This window comes from Podarcis erhardii (genome assembly GCF_964252035.2).
Source record: "Podarcis erhardii genome assembly, chromosome: 1".
Lineage (NCBI taxonomy): Eukaryota > Metazoa > Chordata > Lepidosauria > Squamata > Lacertidae > Podarcis > Podarcis erhardii.
Window position 1 is genome coordinate 78166080 of NC_138497.1, and position 16296 is coordinate 78182375.

General features: G+C 45.7%; 1 protein-coding gene across 6 annotated transcripts in view; it reads right to left on the bottom strand.

The window, feature by feature from the left end:
* Positions 1 to 16296, bottom strand: part of TSPAN4 (tetraspanin 4) — a 524393-nt gene that overhangs the window by 455282 nt on the left and 52815 nt on the right. The window contains exon 2 of one of the 6 annotated variants that reach the window (XM_081880646.1): positions 5149 to 5202. The exons of the other annotated variants lie outside the window; for them this stretch is intronic. The gene's annotated coding sequence lies outside the window, so the exon portion shown is untranslated. The remainder of the gene's footprint in view (positions 1 to 5148; positions 5203 to 16296) is intronic. 6 annotated transcript variants of the gene reach the window in all.

Consider the following 16296-nt stretch of genomic DNA (forward strand, 5'->3'; position numbering starts at 1 on the left):
GTAGAATATGGGGACTTGGGTGGCTGTGCCAAAACTGCCATGAAAATGATGGGTTTGAAAAAACAACAACAGGTTTCATCATCACAGAGGTATCCTGGAAATGTTATCTCTGCTTGATGTCTACTGTCCAATACCCCACCACTCTCATCAACATTAATCTGGATTGTTTCAAAGACTGGTGTCTGGAGATAGAGATAGAGATAGAGATAGAGATAGAGATAGAGATAGAGATAGAGATAGAGATAGAGATAGAGATAGAGATAGAGATAGAGATAGAGATAGAGATAGAGATAGAGAGATAGAGATAGAGATAGAGATAGAGATAGAGATAGAGATAGAGATAGAGATAGAGATAGAGATAGAGATAGAGATATATAATTAAGACAATTTCCCCATCAGCACATGACCTTTAGTGAAATGTATCATTTTTCACACAATCATAGTTTTAAAGAAAAACACAGTTTAGTGTTTCAGGGGTTTTTCTCATGTCCACCTCAGAAAACCCTGAACTCCAATCCCACATTCTCAAAATGCAAATTGAGGAGCAACTATTACACAGGACATCTGTGATCAAGTCAGGTCTCTGTTTCATTAAAACATAGCACTCACTTAAAGTTCTTTATGGCATTCTGTGCAGGTACACACACCAGTCTGCCCTGGGGAAGCTGTCAGGAGAGCACAGCCAGGGCCCTCCCCCTGACTTCCTGTCCCAGCACTTTCTAGGTCTTGTGCCCTTCCACTAAGTTCTGTTACTCACAATGCAGTCTCCCAACTTAAAAAATAAAATAAAATCCTGAAATACAGCTGAGGGGAGATGATGCTAATTTTTTCAGCACAATAGCAGAGTGTGTGTACTTAAACCCTTTCCCTTGGGCAATCTTTCCAGTCACACAATTGCATGCACACACACACGGGCACATGGGCCAGGGGAGGGGAGGGGAGGTTCATATATATGTAATTGTCCTCTGTTGAGCAAACAGCAGGTTGTGTTTCCACACACTATTTTATTTATTTATGTAAGTTATATACTGCTTGCGATAAAAAAGAATTTCTAAACACTTTAAATAGCTTGCATAAAAAATAGGAGGAAATCAGTATCAAATCTATATAAACCAACATTCAAATAAGATTTTTTTTTTTTTTTAGAGCTAACTAGAAACAGTAAAACTATATTACCATACAAATAAAACTGAGCAGTACACAAAAGCGGGTAGGGGAGAGGAAGACTTTAATTTAACAGAAATTCAGTTGTGCATTGTTTGGCCCAAAGTAGTTAAGGATGCCAAGAAGAATGCCTCTGCTTATTCCAGTTAACTGGAGAGCGAATTGGTCTCCAACATTCTAGAACATTAGCATGATTGGCTTGGAGGCTGATTAATCAGCTGGGATTTAAATTGCAGTTCTGAATATCAAATCATTCTCCAGGAAGATGGGGGGAAATGGCTACTGCAATTAGGCTTGCCATCTGGCCATCTCCATCCATTTGGATGGGACATGGTAATTCACATGTTTTGGAGCGTCAAAACCAACATAAAGGGGAAACGGGGGTGAATTGGTGCTCTCTGAAAACCATGTTTATTCTTATGCAGGTTTGAGGGTTCTCTTTCCATTAGCTAGGTCCTAGAGTATCAAAGCAATCCACACAATCTATGGCTTAACAGGAACAAGAAGTGGGCTCTTGGGAGTCGACTCTTATGCATTCCTGCAGTGTATAACAGGCTGTCTCTGGCAGAGAAATGCACACAAAGATCTTGGGATGTGGATAATTTTTTTCCTACATAATACAGTATGAGTAGACTAAAATTTCATCAGAAAACCCAGTGCCAGCACCACTGTCACCCTTGTAGTGCAGGAAAAGCACACAGAGCCCAAAGAGGAAGCAGAAAGAGCATCCTCCTTTAGCTCTATGTACTTTCCCTGGGAGAAAAAGATAATCACCCTCACCACCTCATTATGGAAGGGGACAGGGAGTGGGGGGGGGAATCTTTGAGGCTTTGTGGGTGTTAGGACAAGTTATTGAGGGCACCACATTGATGACCCCTGCTGTAATTTGTCTTGTTCACATCAGCTCAGAAATCATGCAGCAGCTCTTGGCTCAGAAGGATTCACAACGACAGAAAGCAAGGATCTTTCTCTAGAAAACTGCCCAAGGCCAGCCTGAATGTCTGCTAAGTTCCAAGATAAGAGCAAGCAGCCCATTTCTTTTGCATTTCTGCTGGGTAAGTCAGAAGCCACGCTGATGCCAGACCATGCATTTTTCCATCTCCCAGTGCAACGTGTTAAGTTAAAATAACTTTTGTCCTAAACAAACAAATCAGCTTTCTCAGAGACTTTATTTGGAAACAGTTTACACCTGAAATTGCCTTGTTTGATTAGAGATCATGAAGATTTTCACCTACCACCTTCTGTTTGAACAATAAGACAGACATCCCTATAAACAACATCCTTGCCTGTTCATTCTCCTAGAGACTAAGATTAGATGCCAATTTAGATAAGAACATCAGAAGACTGACACTGTAATTTTGGCCTGCTGAGATATTTTACTACTTCTAAGGGATTACCTACTCTGCACTTCTCAATTCGGTTTTTAAAAGATAACTTAACGCCTTTGCCCTTTTTAAGTTCCTTGGCCTGTGTGCCATCTTGCACTTACTTGTCTGTTTCACAATGGAATAAGTTATCAGTCTCAGAAAGCCAGGCCCCAAAAAGCTCATTCACAAAGGTGACCTCCACCAACAGAAAAAAGTCAAAAAATGTAGCTGTGGGAGAAAACGTTGCTTCCTTCAGCTGACATATTTCAGAAGGAAAGCTTGTATGATGCTAAATTCCAGTACTGTGCATATACAAAGGCCAATATATCCATTTCTTGCACTAGTACTGAAGAACTGGTTATTTAATACCAACAGTCCAATTATTGTCTCCCATTTTCAGGAATGACTTCCCCCCTTTTTTTTCTATCAGTATGGTGCTTTCCTTACTTAACCTTTAGCAAATATTTTGAGGACGACTTTAAAACCAATGTACAGTGGTACCTCAGGTTACAGACGCTTCAGGTTACAGACTCCGCTAACCCAGAAATAGTACCTCGGGTTAAGAACTTTGCTTCAGGTTGAGAACAGAAATTGTGCAGTGGTGCGGCGGCAGCAGGAGGCCCCATTAGCTAAAGTGGTACTTCAGGTTAAGAACAGACCTCCAGAACAAATTAAGTTCTTAACCTGAGTTTCCACTGTATAGTTTGCACGAAGAACTGCCATTCTTGAGGTTTCATGGCTCTCCCCTACATTTGTTAAGGGGGCTGGGTTGCATCTTGATTCTTGCCCATTGTCTTCTGTTACACGCTGAACTTGGGGAAGCTCATTTTCTGCTATTAAGTTTATCAATCTGTTATAGGGCATTCTTAAGCTACTTTCTAATATGTATTTCTCCAAAGGAACCAAAGCTCTTCCTTACTTTTAAATCAGGTGATCAGACACAGGATGTGGCTATAGAGTATCACAGAATTGTGGAGTTGGAAGGGACCACAAAATTCATCTTGTCCAACTTCCTGCAATCAGTGCTCTTTTTTATTATTTAGGAAAAAAGGTGCTGGTACTCACCATGAAGTTGTGAGTAAGTGCCACTCTTTTAACATTTGGGATGGGGGAGGAGGAAGGTGCCAGTACTGCACACCCTTGAGAACCCCCAGAAAAAGCACTACCTGCAATTCAGGAATCTTTTGCCCAACATTGGGCTCAAACCCGCAACCCTAAGATTAAGACTCTCATGCTCTACCAACTGAGCTACATCAAGAAAAATCAAGCCATAAAAGGCCAGAGCAGCAATTTATTTCTATCCCTGCCCTCTATAAAAACTGTCAATCCAGAGGGTAAATGTTGCTGATTATTTGGAGAGCTGCAGCTATTTTTATTATTATTTCTGGACTTATGTTCAGGCCACTGCACATTTGCAGAATACAGCAGTCTTAAATTTCCATCTCTCTTCCCCCCCAAAAAGCATTACAGGTTACCAGTGGGCAGCAAAGCACACAGGCATTGATTAAAACACCACAGAAAGGAATCCTATCACAATCACACAATAAAGGATGCATGACCAAAGTTTTTGAATTTTGCCCCCAGGTACTATAAAAGCTCTGGATTGTATCCAATTGTGTCAGTAGGCTCATGGAAAGCTCTTTGATCCAGCAAAGGTTTCCATGAGCAGAAAGGGGAGGGAAGAGAAGTCATTTTTTTTGCTGAGTCTCTCTTCTCTCTGCAGCCCCAAAATCTGCTTTACAGAACAGCAGGCTACAATGATATGGAAAGTGGCACAGCAGGGCTGTGGGAGAAAAGAGAAATTGGCAAATATCACTTCCCTTCCCCTTCCATTCACAGAAAGATCTGCTGAAGCAAAGAGCCTTGCACAAGCAGAGGGACACAAATGGATGCAACCTCGTATCTGGTTGCATGTGCCAACGTTTTAATAATTAAAAGTGCCCAATTAACATCTGGACTGCAGGTATACAATTTGACTTAAATGACCAGTTTGGCTCACAAACTCCATCTGAGCAAAGTCATGTACAGTCTCGGCAGGAATCCAGCTTCCACATAGAAATCAGAACAGCTGATGTCAACTCATGATGGCAGTCATGGCATTGGGGACAAGAGCAAGCCTTTCCCAGAAAAACACACACACTGGGAACCAAAGTCAGAGCACAGCAGATAACAATGCTTGGGCCAGGGGGTCAGAGCTGCGACAAGCTCCTTCAGGCAGCCAGTTTTGTGAAATTGGTAGAGCTGCCCTCCTTTCTTGACCATGTCAGTGGCCTTGGGGGTCAGATGAAAGAGCAACCACTTCCCCTGACCAGGTGCAGGAATGGAGAAGCTAATTATGTCCACATCTGAAGGACAGCACTGCTGCTACCACACAGTTCTTCCCACAAGCATCTGGTGGGTTTCAATCAAGAACGGTTAGGGATGTGTTCCAAGCGTACAAAAAAAAAAAAAAAAGGTGTCCCTATTTTTATCTATTAAACGATAGAAGAGATTTTATTATTGATTGACAGGCAACACATGGAATATCATAGCAAACACTGTATGGCATGATTAATCACAATCTGACTTTATTTTCCAATCTCATGCCAAGACGATAAAATAGAAAACCGTTACTCACCTTCGCCAGACCTTTTAGCAATGTCCTCCCACATCACACTCCAGATAAGCATTTCTGAAATGGCACATGGAATGCAATTTTGCAGGAAAGTGCAGAAAACTGACCACCATCCTAAAGCAAGGTTGTTGACTTATGTTGCCTTTTTTTAAAATGACTGGCCTTGCTTCCATGCTTTCAGCAGCAGCCTCTGACACACAGAAATTAAGCTGTTACATTTCCCCCACCCCACCCCATTACTTTATTGCCGTGCCAGAAAAGGCAGCACCAGGGCCAGTGAAACCTATTAGCAATTCTGCCCCCTGAGTTTTCCTACGTGCCCTTTCTACCTCCCAGGGCAGCAGTTCTGACAAGTTACTTGCCCAGGAACAATCATTCCTCACCTGAGCAAGTGGTTTGACTGCAAAATTGAGAGAGTAGCCGGACTTTCACATTACTTTATTTTGCCATCTCCTTTTGCATCCTATAAGCACTGAATTTGGTGGGAAGGCAATTAGGGTATTTTAAATACCTTGTACCAGAAAACATAGATTATTTCCCCTGATCTCAAATCTTTTGTCCCTTTTCATTTTTTTAATCCACCTTTGCTTCAGGGCTCCATGCCTCATATTTCTTACCCTCGCAACTCATGCCTCGAGTCAGATGAGATACAATAAATCTTAAGAGTTTGATGAAATTTTAGATCATATCTTCATGTAATAGATTTTCCATGTAAGCAAGGATTTTCAGCAGATCTTTCAAGTGAAAATCCTTAAGCCAGGCAGTTTTAAAATGTTATTAAAATGAGAAATGTACCTCTGCAAGAGCTGAATGCAAGGGAAATAAAATTCATTTTTGTAGTGCATATAGATCTATCCGTTTTTTTAAGAACTGCAGTAGAAACAACAGTTCCAAATACTAAACAGTAACCGTGGCTGATAACATGTTTGTTGAATGAGACAAAACCTTTCTTCCTAGAATCCCTGATTGACATATGAGATAATGAACGACTGATTAAAATGATAGTGGTTATTTTACACTTTTTATCTTCTGCATTATAGTAGCAACTCTCACAAGCTACCTGGCTAATTGGCACAACCTGCAGTCCTATAGATGCATACTGAGAAACAATTTCCATCTTCACTGAGGCAGCTCTACATTAGGGGATGGGTGCAGATCAGCAGTACCACATCTGCTTTAAACGCAGAAGGTCCCAGGAGAATCTGAGGATTAGGTATAACTGGGAATGTCCCCAGTCTGAAATCCCGGAGAGACACTTCTAGTCAGAGTATTAGGCTACATACTAGATATGCAAAAGCCAGAGTTTTATACGCACTCACCTCCATCCGAGGAAGCAAGAGGCACCATTGCAGTTCAAAGATACGTTACAGCAAAGCAAAAGCCCTCAAGGAGAAAGGAAATCAGGGTGAACAAGACAAATGGCCTAGACAGAATCCCCAAGAGCCAGACAGAGGGGTCTGAAGGAGCACATTTGCCCCCACCCCAGTCGAAACAAAGATACTTTCTGCTTTCAAAGCAATGGTTCTTCTCATAATTGTCTACCTTCTCCCACCTACCTTAGACACAGAAGTAAAAACAAAAAAAGACATTTTAAAACAGGAGCAAAAACATCAAAGTGCATACCAGATTACAATCAATAGTCTGAAGAACATTGCAAAGCACCTCGAGTCTTGTTTTCATAATACTATTATGAGTTTGGGGTGCTAAACTGGGTGCCAGATCCTTCTAATCCCTGGATACAGCAAGTATTAGAATTTAATTATTGGAATAGCCAAGCTAGCCTCTTGGTGAGGTGATCACCTGGGAGATGAGCCATTAAGGGGGATTAAGGGGCTCAGTATGAGACAGCAAATGGGTGGGGGCCCCTCCCTCAACAGAAAAAGCCAGAGTCTGGAGTAGAGTTTTTTGCAGTGATGTAACCTAGAAGTAAAGCAGCAAACTGGAGAGAGAGTCATAGCAGCCCTTGAGAGCAGTGTTTAATTTCTGCTTGAATCCAAGGCAGCGGCTATGGGAAAAACCATACACCTTTGGGGTGTTGATGCTGTGAACCCCTCTATCGTAGGCTCAGGTTGTATATATGTGTAAATATATCATAAAGACACCACAGTCTCCACTGTGCCTCTTTCCTAAAAAGGAAACACGATTCCTGGGTAAGCATCTGGAACCCCTGGAATCTCACACCACTCGGAGACTGGTGTGGTGTGCAAGAACATCAACAATGTTAAGTGCCCACAGCCAAAACACAGCAAAGACAGCATTTGCATTGCTTTGAACAGAAAGAAAAGTGTGATGTGTTGGCTTTCTTAAATCAATTCCTCAGACCACTACCCAGGTAAAATTGCCAACAAGAAAGGAAGAAAAACAAATGGGAGCAAAAGTAACTCTTTTCCCTTTCACAGGTTCATCTTCTATTCAACAGATATTTCAGCAAAAGATCACCTGCAAATTTACAGCTGCCCCCACAAAATTGATAAATCCCCCTTTTAACCCATAACCTTTACACTACAATCAAAATCATAAGCTACTGCTGCACAAGACTCAGCTACTGAAGTTAGAATCTGGAAGCGTCTTATGGAGTAGGACTTCCCAGATCAACCATATTGAGTTAATGTTTAAGCAGGTAAAAAGGCATCCTAACCAACCAGATCACCTCCAGGTACTATGTCAGTATCTGGTCTTGCCTAGCATATTTACTCAAAATGAGGATAGTCTTCCAAAAAAGATCTACTAACCACACTCACAGATAATCTCCTGTTCTGGAAACTGTGTGTTCCATCATGCCTGAGTGAATACACCCAGAGAGAGTCACACACAGGCACTCAAGCATACAGGTAAGCTTGAAACCTGTCTCAGTGCAGAGCATTCAGAGAACATGCAGTCAAGTTGTTCTTCAAGTTCAATGGGCAACCACTGTTCTAAGTTCTAGGCTGGTAAGTCACATTTGTGGGAAGGGTTCTGGCCTCTCCCCTTTATGATAATTTCTGCCAAGTCTCAATTCACAGCCTGTGGAGTTTTCTGTCTGGCAAGGAAGTTGGGCAACTCCAACAGCCATTTCCAAGACAGTTTTAAATGTTGTACTTTAAGTTGTTGTAACCCTCCCTGGAACTTAGAGTGAAGGGCAGGAAATAAATAAAACAATACGTAAATAAATAAAATAATAACAAATCATAATAAATGATGCAGTAGCCTCACTTTCCAACGTGCAAAAAAGAGGTAACAACATTTTCCCTGTCACTGGCTGCTCAGAGTCACCTGCCAATCACCTGGGTCAAGAGCCCTTAAAAGTGGAATGTTGCCATCATTGTTTTGTCCCTCACTATCCCTTATTATTCATCTGACTGTCCAGGATGCTACTCATGAGGAGACCCAAAGCCTATTTATAAGTAGTTGCCTAAGGATAGATAAACATTTCAAGCCTGTTGCCTTTCATATTGACTCTCTTAAACCTTATTCTTAATAAAACTCTCTTAAAACTGGCTGCTAGGATTTGATGTGTGTTCTTCCCACTCTGTCTAGATCCCTTTGCTACACAATCATATCTAGTGAGAACTGGAGGAAACCAGAGTACCCTGCTCCTTGGGCTGAATCCTTCCTCATCTCTCTAACCAACATTAATTACTTAATTACTTATAGCCTTGAGAGTTGCCCTCAGAGGAAAAAGAAGGACTGGTGGCAGCATTCTTCACTTTTAGACAGGGGAGGTACTTTCGTTCCAAGAAAGCTCTCAGGCTCCCTGAAGTTCAGAGAACACTCTCAATATCTTCATTAGGGGCTGAAGGGGCTTCCTACTCAAAGCATTAAAACTTAACACACACAAAAACAAAACCCTTAATTCATTCCTGGTTCTTATGCAACACTTTATGACTAAGAATATTAACATAATATAAACTCTAATTCAGCAAGAAGTTTAAGCTCAGGTTTATTACAGGCTTGTGATCCTTTTCTTTCAGAATTGCTGGTCTCATGGGGACTGAAGGGAAGGAGCCTTGGCAGGCCACAGGGCACTGCATATGTGAATGGCCTTGCGGAAGCAATTCACAAGTCAAGGCAGTGCACATACACGAATCAAACAGAGCTTTAATTAATTGATTGATTAATTAATTAATTAACAAAACACCCTCCAATGCTCACAACTGTGAAGACAGCTTTGGAACTGTGTGAGAAACAACATCACTGCCAGGTAGTTAGCTTCTTTTGGTAGCATTATTGAAAGCTTTTAAACTGGACTCTGTTCTCAGGAAGGAAGGAAGGAAGGAAGGAAGGAAGGCCCATCCCACAAGGAGTCTGCTGTCGGTTGACTCACCAGCCATTGCCCACTCTCCGCTTAATCAACATCCATTGTTCACTCCCTATTCCCAGGGGACTAAACCGAATTTGAGCCACAACTCCTGACCTCATTGGCTTCTTACAGCCTCTGGGAAGAACTAGCCAGGCATTTAGAGCAACCCAGCATGGGGAGCCCAATCTATGAGCTACAGGGAGCCCCAGCTGGCAAAGTGTCAAGACAAATGTGGCAGCAGGACAAGGAGAACCACTCTGCCCTTGAAGTAACTTAAACTACAGAAACAATTATGCAGGTAGAATGCCAGCTGGAGTGTGGGGACCTCTGAGTGACCACATTTGGAAAACTGTGTACAGTTCTGGTCACCACACCTCAAAAAGGATATTATAGAGTTGGGAAAGATTCAGAAAAGAGCAACCAAAATGATCAAGGGGATGGAACAATCCATCTAGAGCAGTGTTTCCCAACCTTTTTTGGGCAAAGGCACACTTGTTTCATGAAAAAAATCTCGAGGCACACCACCATTAGAAAATGTTTAAAAAATTAACTCTGTGCCTATATTGACTATATATAAAGTAACTCTCTTTAATAGGAATCAAATAAACACAAAGAAAGTATTTTATAATTACTTTATTATGAAATAGTAAGTACCGTATTTTTCGTCCCATAGGACGCTCCGTCCCATAGGACGCACCTACTTTTTTGAGGGGGGAAATAAAGGAAAAAAAATTTTCCTTTATTTCCCCCCCAAAAAACCAGGTCGGGGAACAGTGGGATGGCGGTGCTGCGCCTCCCCGCTGTCCCCCGAGCTTGTGGGGCTGGCCCATGTCTGCCTGGCGCGAGGGGCACTCTGCTTCAGGGCGCCCCGCGCGTCCGGCGGCAGGCTACAGTCCGCAGCATGGGGAACCCTCTGTTTCAGGGCGCCCCATGCGCCCCCCGGGTGCGCAAGGCTTGCCAACACGAGCGCGGAGCACGGGGCGTCCTCCGAAGGGCGCCCCGTGCTCCACGCTGCCAGCTGACGCCCGCAAACCTTGCGCTCCTGGGGGGAGATCCCCCGGGTGCGCAAGGCTGGCCAACACCAGCGCGGAGCACGGGGCGTCCTCCGAAGGGTGCCCCGTGCTCCGCGCTGCCAGCTGACGCCCGCAAGCCTTGCGCTCCCGGGGGGAGATCCCCCGGGTGCGCAAGGCTGGCCGACACCAGCGCGGAGCACGCGGCGTCCTCTGGAGGGCGCCCCGTGCTCCGCGCTGCAGGCTGCTGCCCGCAAGCCTTGCGCTCCCGGGGGGAGATCCCCCGGGTGCGCAAGGCTGGCCGACACCAGCGCGGAGCACGGGGCGTCCTCTGGAGGGCGCCCCGTGCTCCGCGCTGCAGGCTGCTGCCCGCAAGCCTTGCGCTCCCGGGGGGAGATCCCCCGGGTGCGCAAGGCTTGCGGACACCAGCGCGGAGCACGGGGCGTCCTCTGGAGGGCGCCCCGTGCTCCGCGCTGCAGGCTGCTGCCCGCAAGCCTTGCGCTCCCGGGGGGAGATCCCCCGGGTGCGCAAGGCTGGCCGACACCAGCGCGGAGCACGGGGCGTCCTCTGGAGGGCGCCCCGTGCTCCGCGCTGCAGGCTGCTGCCCGCAAGCCTTGCGCTCCCGGGGGGAGATCCCCCGGGTGCGCAAGGCTGGCCGACACCAGCGCGGAGCACGCGGCGTCCTCCGGAGGGCGCCCCGTGCTCCGCGCTGCAGGCTGCTGCCCACAAGCCTTGCGCTCCCGGGGAGAGATCCCCCGGGTGCGCAAGGCTTGCGGACACCTGCGGGGAGCACGGGGCGTCCTCCGGAGGGCGCCCCGTGCTCCGCGCTGCAGGCTGCTGCCCGCAAGCCTTGCGCTCCCGGGGGGAGATCCCCCGGGTGCGCAAGGCTTGCGGACACCTGCGCGGAGCACGGGGCGTCCTCCGGAGGGCGCCCCGTGCTCCGCGCTGCAGGCTGCTGCCCGCAAGCCTTGCGCTCCCGGGGGGAGATCCCCCGGGTGCGCAAGGCTTGCGGACACCTGCGCGGAGCACGGGGCATCCTCCGGAGGGCGCCCCGTGCTCCGCGCTGCAGGCTGCTGCCCGCAAGCCTTGCGCTCCCGGGGGGAGATCCCCCGGGTGCGCAAGGCTTGCGGACACCAGCGCGGAGCACGGGGCGATGGGATGTGGGAGGGAGCTCGCTCCCCGCCCCGCGTGTGCTCGCCGCCGCCGCCCCGCCTCTCGCAGCCCGACTCGCCCGCCTCCCTCCCACGGCACACCAGCCGACGTCCCGCGGCACACTAGTGTGCCGCGGAACACCGGTTGGGAAACACTGATGTAGAGGGAATGTTTGCAGCATTTGGAGCATCTTAGTTTATCAAAAAGGTAAGCTAAGCACAAGAGTTTATACAATTATGCATAGCAAGGAGAAAGTGGAGAAAGTTCTTCTCCCTCTCTCAGAACACTAGAACTTGTGGAAATCCAATGCAGCCAAATGCTGGAAGATTCAAGACACACAAAAGAAAAAACGTCTTCATGCAGCACATAGTTAAGCTATGGAACAAAGCCCCCACAGGAAGCAGTGATGGCCACCAACCTAGATGGCTTTTTCCACCTAAACATTAGGAAGAACTTCCTGACAGTAAGAGCTGTTCGACAGTGGAATTTGCTGCCAAGGAGTGTGGTGGAGTCTCCTTCTTTGGAGGTCTTTAAGCAGAGGCTTGACAACCATATGTCAGGAGTGCTCTGATGGTGTTTCCTGCTTGGCAGGGGGTTGGACTCGATGGCCCTTGTGGTCTCTTCCAACTCTATGATTCTATGAAAAGAGGATGAAACAAGGCTGTCAGTGGCTACTACTAGCCATGTTCTACCTCCACTCTCCGAGGCCTCTGAATACCAGTTGCTGGAAACTGCAGAAGGGGAGAGTACTGTCACGCTCATGTCCTGTTTGCAGGCTTCCCACAAGATGTTGGGCTGGATGGGCCACTGGTCTGGTCCAGCAGGCTCTCCTTAGGCTTTTATGTCAGAGTAGGAGAAGGAAGCTGAAGGAGACAGAGCAGGACTTCCAGTGACAATAAGCAGGGCTTCCTTGTTCCTTTCTAGGTTTACACAATTGAAAACATCTGCAAGTTTTTCTTAACTCATGTCATTTTAACAGGTAACCAGACTTTGCTGTTAAGCCACATTTTTAAGTCCCCAAGTGCTCAGCTTTTGTCATTACTACTTATCAACATTCTCATTACTCAGAGTCCAGTGTATGCAAGGCCCTTGTTTAAATCCTTGGTGGACTGGAAATGCAGAAACATTTCTGTAGACGTATAACGTATCTGATCTTGCTCTTTGTCACACCCTGAAGACACCAATGCCATCCATTCTGAGTGCTAGCATTATTTTGAACAGCAGCAGCACCTATATTCTCATGGTAACAGCACACAGTTTTCATCTTGTAAGTGACAAAACTCCATGGTCAGTTGCACACAATGCATTCAAAAGCTGTTTTTCAGAGGAGCGTGCCCAAGAAGATCACAGCTATAAAGCTAGCTAGCATTATAGCTTTGGTACTACCAATCTCATGCCTTCTGCTGCCAATAAAACCACGACCTTTCACAGAAGAACATGACTACCTGCATTCCTGTTTATGTCTGGCAGCAGAGAGAGCACATTGAGTGCCCACAGTCTGGCAGATGAGCCAGAGGAAGGAAATCCAATGAAACCAGTGGTGAAAGTAAAGGAAAACAAAAATGTGACAAAGGAAAAGCATTATTTGTCTGCAGAATTGTTTTCCTCAAGATACCAACACCTCCTCCTTCTGCTGAGCCTCTGCACTTTTTGGGAGAGAAGGCAAACCATGCAAGCAATTTCATCCAAAACAGCTTTGTGATCAAATGCTGATAAGACATGCTCCTCTCAGGGAGAAATTGCACTTTGCATCCAGCTGGTGTGCCAGTTTCCATCATCGGTGATATATGGAGAAAATGATGCGGTCAGCACCAGGTTCACACAAATAAACAAAAGAGGCAGACCACACAGTTGACTCTACAAATGATATCCGAGATGTGAGCAAGCCTCTAATAGTAACTTACATAAACCAAATTATATCCTTTGATGAAGAACTCCTCTGGCTCAAACTAACACACCAGAATAAATCACAGACACAGACACATGTATGCACGACTTCTTCTATTTTGGTACCTCTGTGGTTTGCCACTTTTGTGAGCTGATGTCTTTCCCTGCTCCCCACCCACCTAGAACAGTGCCCTATTCAACTACTTTGGTTTCTTTAGCCCTATTTGGTCAAAGAGTATCCTTCAGCGGGCGAGAGAACCAAAGACTACCATTTATTATAAGAACAAGCAGCAACCAAGTGTTTTTAACTACTCAGCCAGCACTATGTATCTTCATGCTTCCCCTAGCAAGCACATATTCCCAGAGCCATACTACATCACCTCCACTGCAGCGTCAGTGTGACAGGCCATACACCTCTTTTGTCACCCTTAAGGGAAAAGCAGCATCTGTGCCAATTTGCCTCCTGAATGCTGAGAAGCTGCAACTATTCCTGGCTTCCTCACTTCCTTCCTCCTCAAGGAGCAAACGGGGCAGGGCCCGGTGTGCCAGCACATCAGTTGCTAACTGGCAGGTTATCAGCATTTATTGTGGTGGGGAGGGAGAGTTTCTAGTTTTTTAAGATTATAGAGGAAACATGTAGGCAGTGCATGGTGAAAAAGAGAAAAAGCCAGAGAACTGAGAAGGGATTCTTGTGGCCAGGATGCATGCTATCAGTGCCATGCAGAGGCCCATTCCACACACACCCCATTAAAAAAAAAGAATTACGTAAAGGAAGCAGGTGTAAGTAGATTTATAGAATTTACTCAAGGTCTGCGTTTGGGATTCCAACTTTCCCTGAAGCTGTGATTCTCTTTGCTGTAGAGATTCAAAGGAAGTTCCCATGGGCAACAGGAGACCTGGCCAATGGAAGTCAACACTTGATATCTCTGTGAAGGTTTGTCTTTCTTTTTCAGGCTGCCCCAAGACAAGAACCCCTGTGCAAAACAAAAATGATGCCAGAAAAGCATGGAGGGATGAGGAATCCGTTTCCTTTTGACAACTCCCCTTACATCTCACAGGGCAACAGTACAAAGAAGACACCTGTCGTTCGGCAGGATAGGGAGAAAGAAACAACAAAGCCAGCCACCTTTGGCTTTGTAGAAAAGTGCAGCAAGCCCAAAGTGAGTCAGAGAAAGGGCTATGCTCAGAATTCCTTTCCAGAAGAGAAGCACAATATACATTCTGATACTCGGAGCAAACACACAAGAAAGAAAAATCCAGAGTTACTGAGTGACGGAGACCTAATTCTAGATGAGAGAAATCCGTCATTATAACTGTGCTCTCTCCTCCATACACATTTGACCCAGGCCAATAATGACGTCTAAACCAGTGCCCTACAACTATCAGCCTCAACCAACACAGCTGTGCTGGGCCTAAGTCTTTCTTATGGGTGTCTCCAAGCTTTTAATGGGCTCCTGGGCAGCTTGCCTCCTTGCCACAGGTCATATTAGAGAGACAAGACTTGCTGCTGAGCCACACCAGAATGAGGAGCACATCTCAGACCCCCTGTACTGTTGCATGACACTCTAAAGGCAAGCAGTATTTAGTATTTTACATAAAACATCGATATCCTGCTCCTCAGCTGCAAAAGGCACACAGAGCGGCTTATCAAATGTCAAATGATAAGACCGAACCCCTGCCTTTGGGCTTAGTCACCTAAAAACACACACCACTAAAGGAGCTGGGAGGGAGGTAATGAAAAGCGAACTCAGAGACCATTTCTTAGATACAGATTTTTTTACAATAATCAACTGGAATGGAAAAAAATCAAAGAGGGAAGGAGCCAATTTCAGCAGAGCCAATGGAGAGGCATGGAAAGCCCACCCTACTCCCTCTCCTATAGCCTACTGGCGGCAGCTGTAAATGACAGGTGAGGCAGAAGCCTGAGGAAGCTGGGGAAGTCCTGCTGTGTGGGACCAGGATACCCAGAAGATAAAAAATGGCAGCACTGATCACCCATAGGCCCCTTAACACATTGTGGCACCAGCAAGCGCCAACTCTGTACACCACCTGAGAATGAATGCCAACATTAACATTAACATTAACATTAACATTAACAGCAACAAACATAGCATTTTCCTCACCAGTTCAAATGGATTAAGAGATGGAAATATACTGCTCACAACAGCTGGGGGAAGGTGAAAGACATGAGAAATGTTGCTTAAAAAAGAAGATCTGTCACCTGTATTAAAAGATTCAGGTTGTACTTTTGCATCACTGATTGCAGGAGGCTGAATGTAAGCAAACAAGTGTTGAGGAGTAAAAGCCTTTGGCTGCAGATAGAGGGAAAACAAACACCCACAGCTGATTTAAGCTCAGCAAGTACAGAAAAGTCAGACAACCCAACTGGGAACCAAAGCATCCAACGCAAATGACCAAGGGGAGGGGAAAGAGAGAAGAAACGAAGAACAACCTGCCATGACAATTGTGGGGCCAAGAGAATCTTGAGTTAACAGATAAGAGGCCCTGCAGCTCAGAAAGATCCCTACAGAGACATCAAAGCAGCAAACCTGGGGAGAATGTCTTCATCGCTTGTCTCCAGAAAAGCTAATGGCAAATTAAAATTTGATCACCATTAAGCAGCCATAACTGTATGAAATCACAAGACGTCTCAATCTGATACATAAACAGAAATAGATGAGGGTAGCTTGCACCACTACAGTCCCTTAACCCACTACTGCTGACCACATGCCCAATGAGGTCTATCTGTGCATATTTTCACACATGTCTTGTAGCTAGGATCTCTGACATGTTGCAACTACTACATGCACGTATTCAATAATT